This window comes from Chanodichthys erythropterus, chromosome 3 (assembly GCF_024489055.1).
Source record: "Chanodichthys erythropterus isolate Z2021 chromosome 3, ASM2448905v1, whole genome shotgun sequence".
Lineage (NCBI taxonomy): Eukaryota > Metazoa > Chordata > Actinopteri > Cypriniformes > Xenocyprididae > Chanodichthys > Chanodichthys erythropterus.
The window spans coordinates 14,484,262-14,489,904 of record NC_090223.1 but is presented as its reverse complement, the minus strand read 5'-3'; the positions used below and the strand labels follow the sequence as shown (position 1 = coordinate 14,489,904).

At 38.3% G+C, this 5,643-nt stretch overlaps 1 pseudogene; it reads left to right on the top strand.

The window, feature by feature from the left end:
* Positions 1-463: 463 nt before the first annotated feature.
* Positions 464-5,168, top strand: LOC137003586 (interferon-induced very large GTPase 1-like; annotated as a pseudogene).
* The last annotated feature ends 475 nt before the right edge of the window (positions 5,169-5,643 follow it).

Below are 5,643 nucleotides of genomic sequence, written 5' to 3'. Positions count from 1 at the left end.
TTAATTGAAGTTAGTTTCATTCTAATTGTTTAAAGGATGTTCCAAGAATGTTGTTCTAAGATTGTTTTCTCCCAACATTGAGGACATTTAAAAAACCTTATTCAAACAATGTATAAATAATGTTTATGTCTACTTTTTAAGAACATTATTAACAACCAGGTAACTTTGCACATACATTCTATTAATGTTACTAGAAGAATGATTGTTCATAATTTGAGAGAAATGTTCTGCAATTGTTCTGCTATCTGGGATGCTAAAACGTGGGACTGACCGTTAACAGGTTGAAAGTGAAATCCACTAAATGCTATCAACAGTAAAATGTAAAGTTCAGACTAAAGTGAAATAATTTAAGAACAAAACAAAATTGAAATGTTTATTTTTTCAACAGGCAGAAAACAAGCACTGTGGATCATCAGAAGTCAGTACAGATCAACAACTACAACTGGAAGTGTTGACTAAAACAATGAATCTATTTCACAGACTTCATCTTGAAGGCAGACATCACAAATTGAGAGCTGCAGATGTTCTTCGGGTAACATCTGCCCATTCATTAAAGTCCCATGACTCTTATGCTGAAGAGGAGCTGATTCAGACTTTCATACAAAAACTACTGATGATGAACTACAGAGCAAGATGCATTAAATCTAATGAGACCAATGAGAAAGATCAAAATGAACAAGGCGGTAATGATGAGTTGGATTGTGTTGAATTTTTTTTTCGATTTAAAGTCAGTGTCTAATGAAGGAACAACTAAATCTGAGAGAATCCACCCGATGGATGTTCAGATGGCCGTGTTTCATTGTGCCGATGGTTTCCTGAAGCAGCTGATGGTCACTAAACTGTCCCAGTGTCAGTACGCTCTGCCTCTGCTTGTTCCTGATCCATTCACATGTCTCTCTGGACATTCAGACAAATCAACAAGAGCTGGAAGATCAGAAACACCAACAATGAAATTATCAGTCAAACCCAGCCGATCTACAAGGCAGAAACTCCAATGGTGTCTTTCTTCAGGTTTGGCTCTGTGTCTTCATCCAAGTCTGAACTTATAAACAGTCTGATCAATGAGAAACACAACACGTTCTTCCATAGAAACTCCCAGGGCAGCAGCAGAACCAGAGTCCTGATGGATGGAGTGGTGGAGATCACCTGGTTCTGCCCCTCTGGATCATCTGATGATAAACTCACTGACTGTGTTGCATTCTGTAATCTACACGGTGATGCAGGAGCTAATGAGAAACAGCTGCAGATCCTCACTGAAATGTCCTCAGTCAATGTTGTTCTTCTACCAAAACTGGACAGGAATGATAGAAGCATGATAAAACTTCAACAACTCTACAAGGACTCAAAGCAACTCATTTGTCTTTTTACTGAGAATGAATCCGCTGTATCTAAGATAAAGAAAAAATATAGAATTTGTCTGAAAGACAGAAATAAGTCAGATGTATCTGAAGAACTCAGAAGAGCTATAAATGAGTGTCTCTCAGAATCTTCTTCCACTTTCAGACTTGAAGATGTGTCCAAACACTCAGACATCAGAGTAGATGAGGAAGATGATGAAGACTGCAGGAGAGGAAGAGAAGCAGCACAGCAGATGATGAGTTTACTGGAGAAGAAAGATCTGACAGAAATCAAAGCATCAGTTCTGCCTCATCAGGGGAAACTGTGGCATCAGTGGAGTCAGAAGAACAAAGAACTACATCGACCTCAAGGAGAAGAGACTGAAATGGACATCAGTAGAAAACAAACAGAAATGAAGAAAATCCGCGAACAGCAACATGATTCTGACATCAGTGAGTTTATGAAGCTCTTCATTAAAGAAATTATCGGATGTTGAACATGAGAAGACATTTTTCATCAAATGGCTCAGAATCGTCCTGGATGAATATACATCAGCTGACCTTTATGCTCTACATCATAAGTATAATGAAAAATGGTCAGCAGTCTTAAAAATGAAAGAGAATAATGATGAATCTGAACAACTTAAAGTTAAACAAGCAGAACCTGAGAGAATATCTGAAGATCTTCAAACTGCAGCCTTTGGTTTGGAGCACATTATGAGGGAGATCGGTCAGATCTATGAATCATGTGAATCTGTGCAGAAAAACAAGAAAGATCTGCAGTTTGACTTCTCTTCTCTCCCGAGTCTTGCAGCACAGATGATGATCTCTAGATTTCCACTGGAGCTGATGGATGGAGATGCTGCTCATGTTCCTGTGGTCTGGATCTCTGCTGTTCTAGATTAACTCATCCAGAAACTGGGAGACCAGAGAGTCTTTGTGCTGTCAGTTTTAGGGCTTCAGAGCTCTGGGAAATCCACCATGCTGAATGCCATGTTTGGACTCCAGTTTGCCGTCAGTGCTGGCAGGTGCACCAGAGGAGCTTTCATGCAGCTGGTCAGAGTGTCAGATGAGATGAAAACAAAGATGAACTTTGATTATATTCTGGTTGTTGATACTGAGGGTCTTCGTGCTCTAGAACTGGCTGGAAGATCAACCAAAGGTCATGACAATGAACTGGCCACATTTGTTGTAGGTCTTGCAAATATGACATTGATCAACATCTTTGGAGAAAACACAGCTGAGATGCAGGACATTCTTCAGATTGTTGTTCAGGCCTTCATGAGGATGAAGAAGGTCAGACTGAATCCCAGCTGTGTGTTTGTGCATCAGAATGTCTCAGATGTCACAGCTGGAGATAAAAACATGGAGGCAAGGAAACGACTGCAGGAGACACTGGATAAGATGACAATACTTGCTGCTGAAGAGGAGGACTGTGATGCAGAATGTTTCAGTGATGTAATTGAATTTGATGTTCAGAATGATGTGAAGTATTTTGCTCAGCTCTGGGAGGGCAGCCCACCCATGGCACAACCAAACCCAAAGTACTGTGAGAATATTCAAGATCTGAAGGAAATAATTATGTCATATGCGGAAAAATCTAAAAGAATGAGGCTGATTGAATTAAAAGATCGTATTAAAGATCTATGGGAGGCTTTACTGAAAGAACGATTCGTCTTCAGCTTCAGAAATTCTCTGGAGATTTCAGCCTACAGGAAACTGGAGACCGAATACAGCAAGTGGTCCTGGAGGCTTCGCAGTGCCATGATGGAAACTGAGAACAAACTACACAACAAAATAGAAAATGAAGCAATTCATGAGGTTGAAGAAACTGATCTTCAAATAGAACTGAAGACGACAAGTGAAGAAGTGGAGAAATCAATGTCTGAGTTCTTTGAGAAAGACATATATGCTGATATACTGATTGAGTGGAAAACATCATTTGAAATCAAAATCAAAGAGCTTCAGGAAAACATTGTGAGAGAAACAAAAAAGAAATTAAATGGGATTCTTCATCAGCAAGACCTGAAGAAAAAGACTGATGCTCAGAGGACACATCATGAAAATACTCTTTTAGAAAAGAGCAAAGAACTCGCCTTAAAACTCAAAGACAATACTAAAGATGAAGAAATACTGAAGAAAGAGTTTAATTTGTTTTGGGAACAGAGTGTGGATATGATTGCCCCAGACACTTGTCCAATTAAAGACATTGACCTAATGAGAGATGTGAGAAAGATCCTCAGTGACATCTATGAGGGGCGTCTACCTGTAGACCAAATTAAAGAGGACAAAGAGTACATCAAGATTTTCACTGTGTCAAGTTACTGTGAATAGGTTATTTTCAAAAAGTCCACAAAAAATGGGGTTAAAAAGATTGTAAATGGTGTTTACAGAAGAGTTAAAGAAACACTGGGATACGTTCGAACTCTGTCTACAGAGAAAGAAGCTGAAATAAAGTCGTTAGTCACAGATGTTCAACAGCAGACAAACACAATGATTCAGTCATTTAACATTGCAAAGATGGGCTACAACATCAGCTACATTCAACAACTCACAGATTACATCAAGAGAAGAGTAAATGAACATGAGGAAAAAGCAGTGAAATATAAGTTTAAGAATGAATTCTTCACAGATTTGGTTTATTCCATCTGTACGAGAGCAAACAAGATGATCACTGACCAACACAGACTGTTCAGAGAAGCCAATGATCCTGAAATATATGTTGAGAAGAAGAGAGAAGAATACTACAGTATTTTCCAGAAATACTGTCATGAAGCAACATCACCTGCCATTTTTGGTGAAATCATCTGTCAGAAACTGAAAGAGCCCATTGAGCAGAGTGTCTACAAGAAGACTGCTAGAGATCTGACATATGAAATTATGAAAAACTGTGAATCACTGAATGGAAACAGATCAAATCTGGAGAAACACATCCTGAAGACACTGGCAGAAGAGGAGGATTTTGTCAAATACATGGATTACATTAATTATCCCAGTCATCACTTCAAGAGTTTCATCAGAGATGAAGTCAGTCAGTACATCAATGATAAGTTCAGTGTCAGTGTTTTACCCAACATGAAGAAGAACATTGAACTCCTGCAGCAGAAGATCATGAAAGCAGCACATGAATCTACTGAACATGTTCAAGTGAACAGAGGAGATGTTGGTTTGTGGTTGAAGAGTTTCACACAGAAGCTCTCAGATGTGCTGATCTTCTCTGAAAAAGACCTCAGAGGAGTGAAACATGATGCTGATGATTTCAACCTCCTAGAAGATGTGATAAGACAAGAACTTCCTGCTCTAATGTCTGATATCAGCAATAGATTCAACACAGAGACATTTCCAGTAAAGTTGGATTATAATTTCAGACCAGATGAGATACTGATTGATCACTTCTGTCAGTGCTGTTGGGTTCAGTGTCCATTCTGTGGAGCCACCTGCACCAACACCATAACAAATCATTATGGAGATCACAGTGCTCCTTTCCATCGTAGCATTGGTCTAAATGGGATATATTACTATAATACATCTAACCTGTCTACTCATATCTGCACATCAGCAGTAGGAAACAGCACTCTATATTTACATCCCAATGATTCAGATGATACAGTCCTTTGGAGAGATTACAGAAGAGCAGGAGGAGTTTGTGCAGACTGGAGCATCACCCCTGATCTCTCTGATCTGCCTTACTGGAAGTGGTTTGTGTGCAGATTCCAAAAAGAACTGGAAAAACACCATAATAAAACATTTGAGGGAGAGGGGGAGATTCCAGAAGAATGGAGAAAATACTCAAAACAAGCAGTTATTGAGAGTTTGGATAAATACCTGTAATTGAACAAGTAAAATAAGTTTCTTTTGGTTTTCGACTCACAGAACACTTTGAAATGAGTATCTGTACATCGCTTCAGTAAGTCGGAAATACATAAGAGATAAGTTAATGATTTGAAGTGTTCTGATTTAAAAGTATATTCCTCAACTCCTCAATTCCTCTTATAAGTGTAAAGGAATCTCCACTTAAATGCTCTATTCCAGACAACTTTGAACTCAAAGTTTTTCCACCTCCTACTCCAAAACAATGACTGGAATGCAGCTCAATCAACCCTGACTTAAGACACTGGTTACTAATTAGCATAGTAATTCAATTCAGTTTTTTAAAGTATCTTTTCAGTATATATTTTAGTTATATTTCCTTTCATTTTAGATTTAGTTTTTTTGTAGGTGCCAAAGTTAAATGTTTAAATTAAGGTTTTAACAAAATTTTAGGAGGAACATGTTCTTTTATTCCAAGCAATCATTGCCAGTATAA